At 41.8% G+C, this 10,274-nt stretch overlaps 1 long non-coding RNA gene across 1 annotated transcript; it reads left to right on the top strand.

Annotated features, from left to right (window-relative positions):
- Window positions 1-7,812: 7,812 nt before the first annotated feature.
- Window positions 7,813-8,601, top strand: LOC114435343 (uncharacterized). The gene is made up of 3 exons (XR_003670582.1): window positions 7,813-7,841; window positions 7,921-7,985; window positions 8,491-8,601. It is a non-coding gene; the product is annotated as an uncharacterized LOC114435343 (long non-coding RNA).
- Window positions 8,602-10,274: the final 1,673 nt, after the last annotated feature.

Here is a 10,274-nt window from a genome sequence, read left to right as displayed (position 1 = left end):
AGGTAAGACCAAGTTTTTCTCTGCTTTTAAACATGGCTGCCGTGTCAGCCAGCATGACTGTCGACATGCCCAGTTTGTGCTGTTTGTTTCTAAACTAAAATGATTGTTGCACAATTTTGAGATTCAGCCTCTGGACGAATTTGAATTGACGAATTTGATGCAGTATTTGATTTGAAACATTTTTTGACCAAGTGCCGGAGAGGGCATGAAGAGGAGATGATGGCTACAGGAAGAGGTGTGTACATTTATTTTGTGAGTGTCAAACTTTAAAATGTGTTGACGTAGCTGGTAACCTGTGCATCTGCTGTGTCCACGACGTCTGGATGCTGCACAGATCTGTTGGAGTCCTTCCTGGGTGTCATCCAGCCAGAGGGTGATATTACCTGGTGAGTAAGTCAACATGTTGTTTGTACGTTCCTCTACCTTTTCTGTGTTTTCCAGACTCTGACCTGCACTGAGTGGGTGTGTGTTTCCTACTTTTTGCTTCTCTCTCTTTGTTTATTTGTGGGTCTGTCTGTGGCGTGTTCTATGCCAATATTTATGTTGTACTGTGTACAGCTATTTAAAGTACAGTTAGAGCCCTTGTTGGAACAACAGACCTAGGAAAAATGTACAGAATGTAACGGAATGGAGGCTTTATTCAATGAATAGCTGAGTCCTGAAAGGTTTTAAATACACAAAGACAAAGCGTTGGGGTGAGTAGGAAGGACTAGAAAGGAGGAGCTTCTCATTGTATGGAGGTATGAGTAGAGCTTCAGATGGCCTTCAAGGTTTGTAGGCACACATTATGGCATAATTGTAGTGTTTGAAAGGATTCATCAGAAGCTGTTGATTGTCATGGAGGAGTGTGTGGCGAACAGGACAACGTGTGTGAGTATGGCGACTGCATGTTCGGTTTGGACACAGGAAGCAGTTGTTCAGAGGGTGGAAATGCATGAAAACTGCCCCGAGGGAGATCCATCATCATTAGACATATCTGCTATATTGATCAATCATTTACAGTCATAGTCTCACTAAGCCTCCGCTATTACTCCAAGACAATTCACCTGCTAGTCAAAGCAAGTATCCAGCTCCTGTTCAGATTATTTCTGCTGCTGTTATGACAGAAATTGTGCAAAGGTGTTCAAACATTTGAACAGGTTGCAGAATGGTTGAAAGATTAAATACACCTCATAGTTTTAAGAAGATGTAAGGTTTAATGCAACATACTAAATTTTCAGAAGTACTAAAAAGGAAGGTTGAAGTCAGGTGTGGAGGTATGAATGGTGTTACCAACTTCAGATGGCCATAAGGTGTGTATGACCACATTATGGCTTAATTCCAATGTTTTAGTTACTGTAGTGTTTGAAAGGATTCATCAGAAGCTGTTCACCATCATGGAGGAGTGTGTGGCGAACGAGGGCGACATGACATGTGCGAGTGACGTGCTGGCGTCAGATGTGAGTAACATATGCATAGACCTGTATAACGGTGTTTGATGGAAATTTGAACAGGTTGTAGAATAGTTGAAAGATTAAACCTTGTAATTCAGCAGAGGTTGTACAAGGTGTAATGCAATGTAGTACATGGTGTTGGGTAGGGTTGGGAGGTATTAAGGTATACCGGCGGGGCACACAGGTAGCGACGGTATCATTTTTAATACCGTCAATAAAAAAATGCAATGTACTTATATAGAAGATAAGGTTCAAATAGTAAACATATTTTATTTGATGCCTTGTGTGGTTGAATCTTCAGTTTCACTTATAATAATAAGTATAATATATTTTACTTTTGGAGACCTTTGATAAAGTTTATGAACATGACGTGACAGCGCGGAGGAGAGAGAGAGAGTGAGAGAGAGAGAGCTATAGTCGCACCTGTGACCTGGTCCCTTAGAAGAGCACTGCTGCGGTTTAGAGGACGAACCAGAGCTGAGATGGTGTTTAGTTTCTGAACGGTGTAGGCACAAGCCAACAGTTTGGCACACGGCACGGTATTCACGTACACCGGGGTAAAATGTGGAGGCCATTTGACGGTGTCAAAATTTGGATACCACCCAACCCTAGTGTTGGGTCAGCTGAATTGTGTAATGAAACGGAGTGTGGAGATTTGAGCAGAACTAGCAACTTCAGATGGCCATCAACATTTGTATGCACACATTATGGCACAGTAACAATGCATTGGTTGCTGTAGTGTTCGAAAGGGTTGATAGGGTAGTGAGGAGTGTGAACAGCGGTGGAAAGTCTATACTGTAAGATGAGGGGAGATCGCTGCACATACACAGGGATCTGCTCATACAGGTGATGGCGGTATGCACGGATTTTGAACTAAGTTTACATAAAGCATAACAACATATTCCATTAAAGCCTAATGGATTATTTTGTAGGTGCCCTACTCCCTAAACAGCTGTCCCAGGTGGCAGAGACAGTTTAAAGTCCTTGAGCAATCCGCATTAAGCATATAGGTCAATGGTACATGTTTTCTATGTAAGTATATCACTGATGTTGTATAATATTAATAAACAACTACAAAAAGTCACGATGCATCTGTAGCGTTTTAATACCTCACTCATTCATAGTTTGGAAGTTTCTCCTCTCTGTCCTCTCTGTTTGAGGAACTCTTAAGCTTCTTAGAAGTTCTCCTCTCTACTCCTAACAGTTTCTCACCTTAAGACCTCTTTTTAGGGCTTGTGAATCACTTTTATCTTTACTAGGAATTAGGCTTAAATATAAGGGTAAATTCTGAAAAACGTCATAATTCTAAGAATGTTGTTAGAATTTCACTCCTAACGGAAACAAATAATCTTTGTGCATACGGCCCCTGTCACTGTCCAATCAATGCTGCTTATATATTAGGAACATATTCTCATGTTGTTCTGTCAACCAATCACATCTCATAAAACAATGTGTCACCCTTAGCAACAGGGTCAAACCCGCCGCCTCACTAAGCTCAAACTTTTAGTCTGCTCCTTCCTCAGAGTCACTCTGAAAATGTTCTTAATGACTTTTAAGTTAGGAGTCCTTACTAAGAGTTTTTAGGCTAAGATAAGAATGGATATAAGAATCTTCGTGAATACGGCCCCCAGTGATTTGCATGATTCTGTGTTGGGTTTGTCGCTGCAGAGGAACAAAAGAGAAGCATGAAATATGGTTCAAAGAAAACATGATGATTAAAACACAAACAAGTAGTTATTGTAAATGAAAGGTGTGTCTGAAACATGGTGAGGTGGACATGCTGATCAATATGGAATGATGCTTTTCAAATATAACAATGGAGGTGGTGTGACAGGTGTGAGTGTGACGGCCGCTACATGTCAGATGACGGTGACACAAGTGAACACGTGTTTGAACTCTGCAGAGGTTGAAAATGTGACCAGGCTGCAGAAGATTAAAGAGCTGGCAATACAAGGAACATTTACACAAGATCTGATGCAAGATGGTGGATGTTCAGAGGAACAGGAATTTATTTATATTTATCTGTTTCTTCTTACACTGTGTGCTTCTCTTACCTGCTGTAACACTGAATTTCTGAGGGACTAAGAAAGGGTTATCATCTTCAACATGAGTTCATTTATTTAATTAGCTGCTTACTTTAACATTAGCATCAAGGTATTTAGATGCTTTAAAGACGGCAACATGTTATATGAATAAGGTGATTCAAATAACATGATGTAATTATATCAGGAAATTATAACTTTAATAGTTCATTAGTTCCTCGTTTAATACTTGTCTATAAAAACCTTTGCATTGGTAAACTTAGATGTAGAGACCCACAGGGACCAGAGACTGATATTCGGCTACTTCTTTATCAGTCATTACACGTGATATCTGCCATATTCATTGCTATGGAGCTGTTTGCTACATGTCCACATCACAAATACTGTGTTGTAGAGCAACATCTTGTGATTGTGACTGTGTCCATATTTTTTGTCTGAAGGCTTGGGTTTGGACAAAATCGGCAGTTGTTTAGAAGGTGTTTTTACAGTGGAAGCGCATTAGGAGGTGGACAGAGAGAGTTTCAGTTAGGGGCAGTTGATAAACATTCAGGTTGCCCTGGATACAGGCAATCAGGGCTGTTACCGTGGTGACAGGCTGACACAGGATCAAAGGTATATAAAGGTACACCTTTTTGCAATAAAGGTGTTTGCTGGACAGTTCAGATTGACACAGCAGGATATTTTGGGGAGTTCCGTGGAAACGAACCTGCCTGAAGTACAAAGTGATAGGCGACCTAAAGGAAAATAATCTCAAGCTGATTACTGGACTAACTGCGGAGAACAGAAGTATCAGAGAGGAAGAAGGAGAAACACAGCTGCAGAGGAGGCTAACATCTTAGCAACAGATTTCTTCATACAGTCAGATTCGTGGTGAGTACCAACAGTAGTGAGGGATAAGTGCAGAGAGAGTCGTGCGCATTTACGCACATGCCGTGTGTGTGTTTGCGCATATTGGGGAGAACTCCATTCTGTGTGATAGAGAGACCAGAGAAGTGTAAACCCAGGGACTGTAGAGACGGTAGAGCTCTTGGTGATGTTAAATTGATGTTAGACTCAACTTAAAGAAAATGCTGGGAGGAAACTGTTGTCTACTTAAGTTACAGTAGATGGTTTTATTTGGCTGATGATCTGTTGTTTGCAATGGACATAAGGAGAAGGGTTACAGGCTGGAATTAGTAGATCTGATTCCAGAATCGCAAAACAAGCGTTTACTTCTGTATGTTTGACATCATAGACTTGTCTCTAAAAACCTTTGCATGCAGAGGAGGCTAACATCTTAGCAACAGATTTCTTCATACAGTCAGATTCGTGGTGAGCACCAGATTCGTGGTGAGCGATAAGTGCAACTTCATGGCGTTTATTCAAAGAGAGAGAGGGAGAGAGAGTCGTGCGCATTTACGCACATGCCGTGTGTCTGTGCATATTGGGGCGAACTCCATTCTGTGTGATAGAGAGACCAGAGAAGTGTAAACCCAAGGACTGTAGAGATGGTAGAGCTCTTGGTGACATTAAATTGATGTTAGACTCAACTTAAAGAAAAAACTGGGAGGAAGCTGTTGTCTACTTAAGTTACAGTAGATGGTTTTATTTGGCTGATGATCTGTTGTTTGCCATATCTGCGATGGACATAAGGAGAAGGGTTACAGGCTGGAATTAGTAGATCTGATTCCAGAATGGCAAAACAAGCGTTTACTTATTTATGTTTGACATCATAGACATACATATTATACTGTGTTGTAGAGCAACATCTTGTGATTCTGACTGTGTCCATACTTTTTGTCTGAAGGCTTCGGTTTGTTCAAAAACAGCAGTTGTTTAGAAGGTGTTTTTACATTGGAAGGGCATTAGGAGGGGGACAGAGAGAGTTTCAGTTAGGGGCCGTTGATAAACATTTAGGTTGCCCTGGATACAGGCAGGCAGGGCTGTTACCGTGGTGACAGGTTGACACAGGATCAAAGGCATACCAAAGGTATATAAAGGTTCAGATTGACACAGCAGGATATTTTGGGGAGTTCCTTGGAAACTAACCTGCCTGAAGTACAAAGCGATAGGCGTCCTAAAGTAAAATAATCTCAAGCTGATTACTGGACTAAACGCAGAGAACAGAAGGATCCGAGAGGAAGAAGGAGAAACACAGCTGCAGAGGAGGCTAACATCTTAGCAGCAGATTTCTTCATACAGTCAGATTCGTGGTGAGCACCAGATTCGTGGTGAGCAATAAGTGCAACGTCATCGCGTTTATTCAAAGAGAGAGAGGGAGAGAGAGTCGTGCGCATTTACTCACATGCCGTGTGTCTGTGCATATTGGGGCGAACTCCATTCTTTGTGATAGAGAGACCAGAGAAGTGTAAACCCAGGGACTGTAGAGACGGTAGAGCTCTTGGTGATGTTAAATTGATGTTAGAAAATTCTGCCGAAGAACATAATCTGTGTTCTTCCAAGTGTGAGGAGCTGGCCAACGAGGTCTGCATTCTGAGGAGTGACATACAGAAGGCCAACAAGACTGTCCAGGAAAAAGACAGGATGATAAACCAACTGTCAGAGGACAGGTCCTCCTTAGAAGATCAGCTGAAACGTGAGCAGGAAGAAAAAGAACCAGAGGAGCTCAAGCAACGTGAAAGCGACCTGATTGCTGAGAGCAAGGATCCCTGCAACCAACTGTCCAAGAGCAGGGCCAAGTACATTCCATTGGACCCCAAAGAGCTGGTAGACATCTTTCTGCCAAAATGGGTAAAATTAGAGGAACCACCAAAGAAAGAACGTGTCGCAGAGACACCAGAACAGATCAAGGCCAAGGTCACACAGTTGGAGGACAGAGAGCATCAAATCGCCCTTGCTCCAAGTTGGGGCAAATTACCATCAAAGAAAGAATGTGTTGCAGAGACACCAGAAAGCAGAGTGGACGGGCTGTTCCGCATACACAAGCAGGGCAACCTAGACCCGGACAACCTAAGCGATCAGGAATACGCAGACTACAACAAGAGTGTAGACCACCAGGGCCGATACAGCCTGGGCAACCCGAAGGTTAGGGATAATTGTGGAAAGGAGACAGGCGAAAGACAGACAGGAAGAAAGAAGAAAAAGAAGACAGGCAGAAGATACTGAAGTAGACCTAAGTCTCTGAATTGAACCTGTTTTTCTGACAGAATATGTGCTTTAGTTGTACTGATGTGACTGTGATCTCCCAGCACTGTTCTCCTGCTCTGGAATACTGATTCATTCACTGTGAGCCGTTCTCCATGTGAGTTTGCTTCATTCAGTTCCACTCTTTCATATCAGGGTCTAGATGTTTGCAATTACAACCCCCACTCAGGTTCTGTTCTGTTCATTGTGTTCCTGTCATGTCAGTTTATAGCCTTACTGTTAGTTTACATTGTTCACCTTGGCTTTTACCACTTTTATGCATGTTTTATCCTGTTTCCTGTACTTTTATTATTTTACTTTGATTTTATTAATACATAACTGACTCCTGTCTGCAGCACTTTTCAACGAAAGTTGTTTTTATAAATGTGCTTTATAAATAAACTTGACTTGACCTTGTTTACTTGACCTTATTTTATCTTGTTTAGCTACAGATGAGGTCATTTTCATTCTCCTCTGAGGCTAAACTTGCAGCTTTGGGGCCCTCTGGTGGCTGAGGGAACCCCACCAGGGGTCATCTGAGCCCACTGACACACATATACACTCAAAGGTGATCGGAGCAGCGCTTCACACTAAAATATACAAAAACACTAAAAAAAAAACCCGCCACAACTCAAACAACAGAAACAACACATATTATAAAGATCAATAACTCAGGAGACTCATCCAGCTGACAGGTCACACTGAAACAAGGAAATTCTGAGGCCTCTGAGGACTGGCCTCATCTCCACGGAGACACAAGCATTTATTTGTGGGTTCAGTATATTTTTCCTTTTTTTGAGTTCTTGAGTTCATATCTTTCATTAATGTTGACTGAACAGCCTGATGAGGCATACGGAGGTTCTAACGCAGCTACTGTATCTGTATCGTATCTGGAGTTTGTGTGGAACCATCGCCACTCTCTGGCTCTGGCTCTGTAGAGTTACAGGTTTTTACCCAATAATACGTATTTATTTATATATATATATATATATATATATATATATATATATATATATATATATATATATAAATAAATGGTATATATATATATATATATATATATATATATATATATGGCTGCATCCAAGGCACCACTTCTCCAGGAGCAGTATTGTATGTCACGTGGCTGCACTGGGCCAATTACAACATAGTCACGTGACCGCGTCGCGCCAAGTGACAAGCAGTGTTAGTCAAACCTCAAACCACCACCTGTAGGCACATAGTGTGGGAAAGTTTGCTGCAGGTATGATTAAAAGTTTTCGGTTCGCGTAATATTGGCTGACAGCGCTTTTTTATTAAATGTACTGAATGTTGACTTGTAGGAGCCTCCACCGCGACCGTACTATGGAGCGAAAGGAGCTTTGTGTTCAACTACGGAGCAGAATCGGTGAGTGTTTGTTTGTTCAAAGCTAACGTTAGCATTAGCCGCTTCATTTGTTTTGCATTCACTTATTATCCGCGAGCTATTGCAATGCTACCGCTAGCCCTAGCCGGACCTATTGATGTGAATGGGCCGGTTAGCATGGGCTTTAAATGTCCTGTTACTCTTTGAATATTACATACAACTTGACCGAAACTTTATCAATGCAAGTTGATTGAATTTGTTGTTGTCCTATATTAGCACTGTGCATTAGAGTATTGTTTTAATGCCTTTTGTAAAATAATATAGTTCAATATTACAGAATGTACATATTATATATCAATATACATTGATGCACAGTTTTGTTGATTAATATGGTATGTGGTCTATTTTGACATTATATATCATATTTATTGATGTACATTGATGGATGTTATATTGATATTGAATTGGGAAATGTATTTAATGCAGCTGGTAATTACTGTTATTTGTGCGCACACTAACTGAAACCCTGGCCCTGTGTCTCATCCAGGCCAGGTTTTGATGGCGAGCTGCTGATGAGGCCTAGAGCCTGAACTCAATTAATTCATCTCAACTCAAGATGGGGAAAAGACTTTCCCCACCTCAAGCCTGAGGAGTCTACTTTCCAAGGTAGGCTGGTAGGCAGCTCCTGTAGCCTACACAAACCTTTGCCACAGACAACTTCCACACTGCCCCTCTCGGGCCGCTGTGCAGCATATGGACATTGGGGGAGAGTTTTGGAAGCTGAATGAATAACATTTAAGGCACAATCACGTCGATTGTAACCATGAAATGTTGAAATTGATAACTACTTGAAATGGCCATTCGAATTCATGTATATGTTGTTTGTTGTTTGTCTGCAAAGTCCGTAATATAAGGTACCATCAAAAACACAAACCTTCTGTCCCTCCAGTAGATGTTTCCTAACTTCCTAACTTGATCAATACAAACGAGATGATATTACACATTCACATATTACACACAGTGCAGCCTATAGGATGATGAAGCATCTGGTGCTGAGGTGGTGGTATGAAATTTTGCTTAGAGCCCCATAAAGGCTTGGGCCGGCCCTGATGCTATGAATTGCATTGTGGGAGTTGTAGTTGGTGCTGTCCTCACAGTCTGTATGTACAGCATGGAGAAACTTCAAACTGTTTTCCTGTCAGGCGGCATTAATAAGACATTAATAAAACATGTCTAGATGGAAAAGTTTAATTCGTCAGTAATAAACGGGCCAGTTTCATGAGGACTACTTAGTAAGTTGTAACAGCACCACTTAGCTTAATGCTAAATCTTGTGAACGAGACAAAACAAGCTAAAGTATTGTTTAATTAATACTTGTCTCTAACATTTGGGGAAAACTTTTGTGATGGTAAACAGGGAACAGAGACTGATTTAGATGAATTCAGCTGTTTTTTTTAATTCCATTCAGATTTCATATGCTCAGAGTTCAGAGCGATGCTTCAGCTGCTGCATTCAAACAGGCATTTTCTTCAGGAAATGCTTTTTCTCTAGTTTGTTTGCTGCAAAGCGCTCAAGCTTCAGTTCTCCTGTTTTTCTTCATTATTCTTCCGTACGTTTTTGGCACTTTTCAACTCCTGCATGACGCTATGACGCTTTTTCTAATTCTTTCTAGTTAAGCCCCTATAGAGATATATATGTGAGGACTTCCTGTCCCCATCAGTCCTAAGCTGAACTGACCATTGACAGTAAAAACTATGGACAGAGCTTCCGTGACGTCACCCGTTTGTTTCTGAAGAGCCGCTTTGAGGCTCGGTGGGAGGTTCTGGGACGTGATGACCACCGCCATGTTGGCAGCGTCACGTCCACCAAAACTCCAAATATGGACAAAGAGGGGGAGCACGAGCGGGGTTTAGGGGGGCGGGCGATCGTGGAAGCAGGATACTCGTGCTGTGATACGTCAACCGTCTGTCACTCAAGCGGCAACACCCATAATTATGCATAATTTTAAGTCCGAATACAATTGAAACGAGTGAGTTGTAAAAAAAAAAAATTGAAGTCGGCCATTTTAACATGGGAGTCTATGGGAAATGACTCGCTTTTGGAGCCAGCCCCCAGCTGTTGCGGCGTGAACTACAAGTTTTGACACTTCCGCATGGGCTTCAACTTTGAACCCCGAAGGTTGCCGCTTGGAAGTGACCAATCAGCAGCCGTTAGCATGCTGACTGACCTCAGGTCACATCACTGCTGTTCATTCATGTCTGCAGAGCGCCCTCTACAGGAGCTGCATTAACAGACTGACATCACTCTAAAAGGAAACGGCACAGCAGCAGT

Source organism: Parambassis ranga, chromosome 1, assembly GCF_900634625.1.
Source record: "Parambassis ranga chromosome 1, fParRan2.1, whole genome shotgun sequence".
Lineage (NCBI taxonomy): Eukaryota > Metazoa > Chordata > Actinopteri > Ambassidae > Parambassis > Parambassis ranga.
The sequence above is the reverse complement of the archived record's forward strand: the minus strand, read 5'-3'. Positions and strand labels throughout refer to the sequence as shown.